The sequence below is a fragment of the Camelus dromedarius genome, chromosome 4, assembly GCF_036321535.1.
Source record: "Camelus dromedarius isolate mCamDro1 chromosome 4, mCamDro1.pat, whole genome shotgun sequence".
Lineage (NCBI taxonomy): Eukaryota > Metazoa > Chordata > Mammalia > Artiodactyla > Camelidae > Camelus > Camelus dromedarius.
Window position 1 is genome coordinate 93072832 of NC_087439.1, and position 10126 is coordinate 93082957.

At 40.5% G+C, this 10126-nt stretch overlaps 1 long non-coding RNA gene across 1 annotated transcript; it reads left to right on the forward strand.

The window, feature by feature from the left end:
* The first annotated feature begins 295 nt into the window (after window positions 1-295).
* On the forward strand, window positions 296-8315 carry LOC116153136 (uncharacterized). The gene is made up of 4 exons (XR_004136910.2): window positions 296-615; window positions 928-1044; window positions 6718-6832; window positions 7488-8315. It is a non-coding gene; the product is annotated as an uncharacterized LOC116153136 (long non-coding RNA).
* Window positions 8316-10126: the final 1811 nt, after the last annotated feature.

The following is a 10126-nucleotide window of genomic DNA, read 5'->3' on the forward strand; positions in this document are numbered from 1 at the left end:
TTAAAACAAAAATTACATAAGCTGTTGGAATGTCAAATGCTATGATGATTTAGAGTTTATCTAAAAGCTTTTGTTTTGCGTTTTAATCTGATTCGCACCAATACCCTCCACTTCACTTTTCCTATTGATGGCTAAGGACTGAGAAGCCGCCAAAACATTCCTGAAAGGGAGCAAGAAGAGTGGAACTTCCTGGTTGTAAATCTTTCAAGTGCAGAGGCAATGGAGGGCTTGGCGGTGTTTGGGGATGACGTAACCAGAGCAGAGACTGCCCACGCACTGACACCCCACCCGCCCCTGGCTCGGGCCGGGGGAGCCCACGCTCACGCTGCCCCGCAAGGCCATGATACCCACCGCAGCCCCCGAATTTGCCATAGTCGAGCGTGAATTAAAGGGCTGTGCTGGGTCAGCACGCACGGTGGAGTGGAAACGGAGGGAGCGAAGGAGGGCGCTGTAGGGAAAACAAGATCTCCGTCGTCCCTGAGGGAGGGGAGAGCCTGCCGGGAGCCGCACACCCTGCCCCTGGCGGCGAGGCGCTGCTCCGGCCGCTGGGGGAAGACTCACCTCTGCCGCTGCAAAGACTATGCACACTCGAAACTCTGGTACATGATTGTTAAGGTATGTACCGTTCATTACTTCTCTGTTTTCAAAAATTTTTTTGACTGTTCTCATATTTTCTTTATTTCCAATTAAAACTTAAATTTATAGGATCTTCACTTTTTTTCATAAAGGGTCCTGTCTGGTATATAACACGCAGTTGTCAGAGTAACAGCTCCCCCAACTCCAAAAAGTGTCCACGTCCTAATCTTCAGAGCCTGGGAACTTACGAGGCAAAAGGGACTTTGTGGATGTCATCAGTTGAGGGTCTAGACTTGGGGAGATTATGGATTATCTGGGTGGGCCCAGCGTAATCACAAGGGTCCTTTTTAGTGGACACAGGCAGAAGAGAAGAGTCTGAGGGCGCTGTGATGACAGAAGACTGGCCAGAGACGTGCAGCTTTGCTGGCTTTGAAGGTGGATGAAGGAACCGTAAGACCAGGAATGTGGGTAAGTTCTAGGATCTGGAAAAGGCCAGGAAATGGAATTCTTCCCTAGAACCTCCAGAAGGGATGTGACCCCACAACTCCTTGATTTCAGGACTTCTGGTTTCTAGAACCGTAAAAGAGTAAACCTGTGTTGTTTAGGTCCCTATGTTTGTGGTAATTTGTTAAAGCATCAATAAGAAGCTAAAACAGTATCCTTCCAGAATCCCTCTGTATTTGAGAATTTCTATGTTACTCTCACAAATAAACACTGGCTTGATGATACAGCATTTTGGGGGTTGCAATAGTTTTCCCTCAGGTTTGTAGAAATATCGATGTGTTGGTTTTCAGCACTTTCTTTTTTGTGCTGCAGAAGAAAGTTTGAGACTAATTTGATTATGTGTTTGCCTTTAAAATGCATTTCCTAGGTGCACAAAAGAACTTCCCTTTGCCCTTGAAATACATCATCACTGGCCATGGTTTCCTTTCAATTATTTCTCTTGGTGTTGGTGGGCCTTTCAATCTGAGGACTTGTAACTGTCTTCAACTAAGAGAAGTTTTCTTGTATCATTTCTATGAGATGTGCTCCTATGCCCTGTACAACATTTTCTGCTCTGAAGAATTCCTTTTGTTTTTGGAGTTGGTTTCTTGTCCCTATTGTATAAATCTCATGTTGTTTTTTCCCCAATGAACTGCTCTAATATAATATTTTATTACAGTTTAGATTTGATTAACCATGCCTTTCCATACTTCTGAGGGCAAAACAAAGCAAGATATCACCATATTAAAAAGCACACTGAGATCACAACTCATGAATCCATGGTATAGATGTTACAGATTAAGAGATACTAAGCCATTCTCTTACTTTATACCATCTAAAATTCACTTCATATTTGTTTCATTTTGTACAAACTTATTTCTTATATTCAATCAATGTGATTACTAGAAGACAGATTTCATAATATGCATGCTAGTAAGTAAATGAAAACATAAATGTATGCACTAAAGCTGATTGAGCTCATTTTATGCTTCCTACATTGGGAGCTTCCAGAGAAAAGTGGTTGTAATAAATCCCGTGTTCAAATACACAACCAAATAAGGGGAAATAATTAGAAATGGAAAGCCAATAAAGGCATTGGGACTACCTTGAGAATGAATCAAAAAAGGCTTCAAAAGAGATTTTTTATAATGACTCCAAGAAGTACAACCATCCTTCAGCTAAGCTTGTTCTGAACCAGGCATAGACGCTTATATGATCACCGTCATGACTCCCTCGGTTCAAGTCTTCATCAGTTCTCCCCTGGTTTGTTATGAAAGGCCACTACCTTAAAAATGGGCAAATGATTTGAACAGGCATTTCACCGAAGAAGACAGACTGTGACCAGTGCGCACATGAAAAATGCTCAACATCCTTAGTCGTCAAGAGAATGAAAACTGAGACCACAAACGAGACACCACTTCATACCCAAATGAAAATGAGAAACACGGCCAGCACCAAACGCTGGCCAGGGCGGGGAGCAAGTGGAAGTCTGGCACATGGCTGGTGAGGGTGGGAAGCCACGCAGACACTTTGTAGAACCGTTTGGCCATTTCTTACAAAGTCAAACATAAACTTGCCTGTCTCAGCAAATCCTTTGCTAGGTATTTACCCAAGAGAAATAAAACATATGTCTACAAGAAGACTTGCACGAGAATGTTCATAGCAACTTTATTTATTATAGCTAAAAACTGGGAAACATCCAAATGTTCATTAGCAGGAGAAATGACAAACAGATTGCTGTTTATCCATACAATGAAATATGTCTCAGCAATAGAAAGAAATAAACTACTGATGAATAGTGAAGACATATGGTGAGCAAAGGAAGCCAGATGGTTACTTACTGTATATGAAGTTCAAATACAGGCAAAACTAATCTATGGTGAGACACATCAGGATGGAGGTTGCCTCTGGGAGGAGGGATTGACTAGAAGGAAGTTACTCTGGTTTTGGAACTATTTTCTATCCCATTTGTATGACAAAACCCATAGAACCAAACACTTCGGAACTGTTCATTTTCTCGTATTTTAGTAAAAAAAAAAATTGTACAGAATACATTATTGTTTATATTTTTCAGTAATTTTACTGTGTACTTAGTGAGGTGCAAGAATCAAATTTTTCTTAAATCCAAAAAGTTTTTCCTATCATACATTATTACTTCTTTTCCATGGGTTCTAATCTCTTCCACAGAAAATCCAATTACTGTACATTTTTCACATTCCCCAAGGCTCGACTTTTTGTCCTTTCCATTTGCATTCTGAGAGGACTTTTCAGTTGCTTCTTCACATCACAGATGTTGACTCTTGACTGCTTCCACGTGCAGATTTTAATTCTGAAATTTCATCCAGCATCTCTAATCATATGCCCTCAGTGTGGGCAGCTCCCTTTCTATTTCTCCTGCTGATGTGGAAATGAAAAACACAGGCTTTGGAATCTCACAGAGCTTGTTTGTCAATATAGGATCCAGCCTATATGTATAACTTCGGGCAAGTGAATTCGAATTAATAAGCCACTTTTTCTCATCTGCAAAATGAGGATCTTAGTGGTAATGACTTGGTGGTGTTGTAACAGTTTCGTGAGATGACGTCTGTACAACACTTAATACAGCTCAAGGCACAGAGCACTGAACAGCTCTCAGCCTCCTTCATTATCAGCTCCCCATCAACATCGCCGTCGCTATGACCGCCGTCCTCTTAGCAACCGCATTTTTGTTTCAAGCTGTTAACTACTCACCTTCAAAGTGTTTTACACACTGATTGACACATGGTAGACATCCAGTGAACATCTGTTGAGGAAACAGATAAATTTACTCCTTCATTTTACCATATACCCTGATATTATACTGTAGAGTCATTATGTTTGGTTGTCAGTGAAACTCAGTTAATGCAAAATTTGGTCTCAAAACAATGAATCCATTTCCTTACCCAGAAAAATATTGTTACAATGTTAACTCAAAAAAAAAAAATTGGAGTACAGTTGATTTACAGTGCTGTCTGTTACAATGTTAACTTGACAGTGCTTCCATAATTAACATGTCAGGAATGGGAAACCAACTTCATGTTAAATTTTTATTCAGACGTGCATTATGACAATACCATATTAGAATTAATTTTCATGAAATAGGAATTTAGGGGGAAAGCTTTGTATCAATAAGTCATTAAAATTTTATTTATTTCTTAACGATGTTTTAAAACGTATTTTCTAACTTTTGTTTGCTTTTTCTTTCATTAAATCTTAATCTTGAAGAGAGAATAAGGAAAGGCCCCTTGTGTCTCAAAGCTTAAGTAAATCCCAACCTCAGAAGGATAAGTACATCTCAGGTCTTAATTTTCCCATTCCAGCCCGAATGTCCAAATGTGAGCTTTCATCCTCTGTGGGCAGGAGACATCAAGATCTCTCCCCTTAGAGTCTGATCTATCAGTTGAAGCCCCAGGTCGTTTCAGGCTCTGCCCTTTGGACCATCACTACCAATGCCCCCAGCACTTGGACTGCTTGGCAGGGTCAACTGAAGACCAGGCTTTGGTGCAGCCTGTTGGGGTTGTTCCAGTCTCCCTCTGACCACCACAGGCACCATCACCAGCCAGCCAGACCTAACACTGCACTCAGGTTTCCCCACACCCATCACACCAGCATCTCTCTCTCCTGTAGCAGGTGAGACCATCCTCAAGGACACCTTTACCAGCACTCCCTCCCTCTCCAACACTTTGCCAGCCCCATTGCTGGGTCCACGTGGTCTGGATCTCGCCCCCTCTGTCTGCTTTTGGTAGGGAACTGAACTGCAGGGACTGTTCCCGTATCTCGTGAGCATCCTTATTCTTGTCACCTCCCCCCATAATTCAGCCTCCTAGGTATAGTGTTTCTTTTTCTCCACTAGCCCAACACCGCCCTAGCTGTGTGGAGTTGACACAGGTTCCCTGCGATGATCTCATCAAGGCCTCCCTATGTTCCAAACAGCTCTGATCACTGGGTGTATGAGTTACCTATTGCCGCATGACAAATTATCCCCCAAACTTATGAACTCAGTTTCTGAGGGTCAGAAATCCAGGAGCAGCTCATCTGGATGGCTCTGACTCAGGGTTTTGATGAGGCTGCAGTCAAACTGTCAACAGGGACTGCAGTTGCTGAAGGTTTGTCTGGGGCTGGAGGTTGTGCTTCTAAGCTCACCCATGTGGCTGTTGCAGGAGGATTTAGTTCCTTGCTGTGTGGACCTCTCCAAAGAGTGTTCATGACACAACTTCCCCCAGAAGAAGAGATGCAGAGAGAAGCAAGCATGGCCAGATGGGAGCCGCAGAATCTTCTACACCTCATCTCCAAAGTGACTTCCCTTGACTTCTGCCATACTCTGTTCATTAGAAGGAGTCACCAAGTCCAGCCCACACTCATGCGAAGGAGAATTAAGCTCCATCTTTTGAATGGAGGAATACCTAGAATTTTTGGATACATTTTTAAAGATCACTGTCTCGGATTAACACATGTACTTCCTCAGGTGTATGAAAATACTATCAAGTGAACTCACAATGTGTGAGCTTATGTCCTTCCCTAAAATGTGAGATTCCAATATGAAAAACCCACTCCTCAGACCTGGCCCTGCCCCGGCGTGGGTTCACTGCTTTTCCATCCCCTGATCCATCCTGGTGGCTCTTTAATGTGACACAGGTGGGCCCCTGACACAGCAGGAGTAATGAATTATCTCCACACAAGAGGGAGAGCACAGGAGGAAGGCCTGGAAAGGGGGAACAATGGTTTATTTCTCCAGGCCACAGGATGGATGAACTCCTGGTCCACAGAGTGATTCATGGCCCTGTCACAGCCTCACTGATCTGGAAAGAAAATGAGGTCTCTTAACTGTCTAGAAAGGGAGGCTTTTTGGATGAGGGTCAAACCCAACAGAGTCAGGCTGTCTTGACAAGTCTGAGGTGTAGTTGAAGGAATTGTACAGCGGGTCTCAGAGCTTTGACGGGGATTAGGGCAGCTCAAGTGCTTTTGAAAAATGAGGACAATTTACAAACACAAATATTCCTATCTTTGCATGTCTTCTTCCTGCTGAAACGATTCTTTCCTGGTCATCACAGCACGCTGTGCAAGGGGTAGCCCTGCTCCTCGCAGCAGGAGCGCTGACTCGTGGTTTTATTTGGATGCATCCTGGGAGACGTCCTATCCAGCCTTGCAGTTGCCAGAGGAAGTTAAATAAGGTTAATAAAAATAAGAGGGTTTATATGAAGTATGTGCCGGAGTTACGGTGGAACAATGTTTTCCGAAGTACGTTCCATGGAACACTGGTTCCAGGAGTTACTCCATGGGGAGAAAATTGTGTGATGCAATAAGCACATGGAAGATTGTGTACAGCATGTTCACTTAGAAATGAGTGATTACATTAGTGTATCAGGGCACACGAACACTCCTGCAGCAAAAAGTGCTTTTCTTTCTCCTCTTCCTCCTCACTGTTATTACTGTTATAAACTTGATTTAACCCAATATTGCCAAGATACCTTTTTCTATGGAAGCACATCTTCTGTAGAATATATGTGACTTTAAATTTTTAAATATATGTTTTTAATTAATTCATTTCTAACTAATTTGCATTGTTGTCAAAAAACACGATCTGTATGATGTGGGGATTTTTTGGTTTGTTTGCTTTGAGATTTTCTTTATGGTCCACAGCATGTTCAACTTTTGAAGATACTCCACTTGTACGTGAAAAGGATGTCGATTTCCCCGCTGTTGAGTGCGAGGAGGAATGTGTATTTCCCCAGTGCTGAATGTCTGTTGAGCTGAGGTTGGTAAATAGCGCTGGACAGATCTTGTCTACCTATACTAATGTCTTTGTCTATTTGACATATCAGTAACTGAGAAAGGCATGTTGAATTCTTCCATCCCAGTGAAGAATATGCCCATTTCATCTGTTAGTTCTATCAATTTTTGCTTTGTAAATTTTGTAGCTATTTTGAATAATACAAATTTAGAATTGTTGCATCAATACATAGTGACCACTCTTATCCCTAACAATAATCTACGTTGTCTGATGTTTTCACAGCTACTCCAGATTTCTTTAGTACATGCCTTGTATCCTTAATTCTTTTGCTTCTAACTTGCAGTATCCATACACCTTAGGTGTGTCTCACTTACATAAAGCATAGTAGATTTTTTTCTTACTCAAAGCTGATCCACTGTGTATGTTCAGTAGAAAGTTTAGTTCATTGTTGTCTATTGTAATTATTATGTATGAAAGCTTTTTCTTCCTCTTACTTTGTGCCTTATGTTTGCCCCACTCATTCTCTATTTGATTTTTCCCTCTGTTTGAATAAGTTGATTTGCTGTTGTTGTTTTCTTCTTCCTCTCCTTCTTCCTCCCTCTCCCTCTCCCTTTTCTTCTTCTTCTTCCATTTTTCCCTCTTCTAATTTGAAAGTCATACTCTTTTTCTTTTTTCCTAGTGGTTACATTTGGAATTCAGACTTCCTGAACCTCACGTCTGAAGTGAATCAATGTCTTGACGTCTCTGGAATGGCCATCCCACCTCCAGACTGACCTGCTGCTGTTTCCCAGCATGCTGTTCTTTGTTTACATTATTGTTATTATTTTATGTAGACTTTTAAAAATGTATCCACTTCTCTGAAAACTATTCTCCTCACTATTTCTTCAACATCAGACCTTCCTTCTGGGGTTATTTCCGTTTCTGGGAGAGCACATTTTGGAGTCCTTTTGGTTAAAGTCTTTTAGTAGTAAAACCATTGTTTCTTTCTAAAGTTCTCTTCGATTTGCCATTGTTTGTAAATGTTAGTTTACTAGGCTGACAATCCTGAGTCAGCTGTAAGGGTTTCGTCACACTGTCTCTGGCTTCCATTTACTGCAAACAAGTCTCCAGTAAATCTAATTTTCACTTGTTTCTTCTCTTTTGCTGCTTTTAGGGTCTTATTTTTCATTGGATCTCCTGCAATTTTACTATAATCTGGCTTGGTGTGAACTTCTTTTTATTGAACCAGCTTGGGTTTGTTGTGTTTTCTGTAAGTGGGGATGTGTAGTTTCATGAGTTCTGGAAAGTTCTGAGCCATTATTTCTTCAAATACATCTCCTCTCCCATTCTCTCTATTCTGGAATTCTGGTTAGACGTACGTTGTACTTGCCCACCTCCTGCTTTGTGTTTCTTCCCCTGCCCTGTATTTTCCATCGTCTTATATGTCTCTGTGTTAAATACTGGCTTATGTGGTCAGATCTGATTCTTAGTTCTTTCTTCAACTGTATTTAATAAACTTGTAGTCCATCTATTGAGTTTTTCATTTTATTAATTATAATTTTATTTGTAAAATTTGATTATTTAAAAATGTCCCTGAAATCGGGGGGGGGGGATTATTTATTTATTTATTTTTAATGGAGGAACTGGGGATTGAATCCAGGACACCCCTGAGCTATACCCTCTCCCCTCCCTGAAATTTTAATTGTCCATTGCTAGTGGTCACTTTTATTCTTTCATTTCTTCAAATATAGTTATTTTATAGTCTGTGTATAAAAATTCCAATAACTGAGGTCCTTGGGGAATTTATTCTGTGGTTTATTGTATGTATTTTGTATATATTGTATGTACTTTATTGTATTTTCACTCAGAGTGGCCTTTTTTTCCATGTTTTGTAATTGATTTTGAATTTCTACTCATCTGCACATAATCTGAGGCAGTCCCAGGCATTTCTGTTGAGGATGTTTTTGTCTGAGGATTTGCTTTTGCAGGGAGCCCAAGGCACTGCAACTTGGGACTTCTAATTTCCGTTCCTACACTCCCTCCCAAGTTCAGGTTTGCTCTGCCTCCTCCTCCCATCCCGCAGGATAAATTTCACAAGAGAAGCTGAGAACATGGGAAAAGGAGCCAGCTGGTCCTTGATCAAATCTCCCCCAGAGTGTTCAGTGGTTTTAGTGGGTTTTCCAAGACTTTGCTGGAGTTGGTGCTCCAATGACTTTGCGTCTTGGCTGAAGCAGCATGATGAGTGAATTACCATTTTCCGGAGAAAGCTACCCTTTCAGGAAGAGATTGAAGGAAGGGAAAAAAATGCCATATGTATGGTGAAACACTCCTTGTGTATGATGACATATTAACAGGATGACTCAAAAACTACTTTGTGTCCAGCGGTGCTCCTAAGAGAAGCCACTATCCAGTGGAAAGTCCCAAAAGTTTCAAGTGTTGATTTAAAAGAAAGATGTTAAACTTAACATTATCTAACCCCTCAAGAGGATCTCAAAAATTTATTATAAATCTATGTAATCTAGGGGACAATATTATGGTCAATACATATTTAATACAATCACATAAGATTTAACAATATGACAAGGGCTGAAACAACCTAATTTCTTTTTATGTTGAGAAGCTTGATAGAAAGGACCATTTTTTCCCTATTTGAATAATAAACACAGTAGAGATGAGAATGTTTAGTTACAACCTTAATTTTGTTGTTGTTGTTAAAATCAGTTGTGTGTTTCTTAATGAGTCAAGTTCAGGACATAATACTGGTGAAATCAAATAAATCCACATCACTGATTGAAACCTGTGTTCTGCTCTCAGCTCTGCCGCAGACTTTTTGTGTGACTTAGGAAAGTCACTTCTGCTTTCTGGATACCAGCCTTAGGATTGCAAGATTTTTGTGATAAGTATATATTGATTATTACATATAAAGAATAATAAAGATTGTTCCAAAACCTTTAATTTTGTACCTGATGAAATCCAGGCTTTGAAAAGTGTAGTGAGTGACTTGCTTAAAATTACTCAGTTAGTATTGACCAGATCACACAGAGGCTATTTTGAAGAAAGAAAGAAAGAGAGAGAGAGAGAAAGAGAGGAAGGAAGGAAGGAAGGAAGGAAGGAAGGAAGGAAGGAAGGCAGAAAGAAAGAAAGAAGGAAAGAAAGAAAGAAAGAAAGAAAGAAAGAAAGAAAGAAAGAAAGAAAGAAAGAAAGAAAGAGAAAGAAAGAAAAAGAAAGAAAGGAAGGAAGAAAGAGGAAGGAAGGAAGAAAGAGAGAAACAGAGAAAGAGAGAAAGGAAGGAAGGAAATAAAGAAAAAGAAAGAAAGAAAGAAAGAAAGAAAGAAAGAA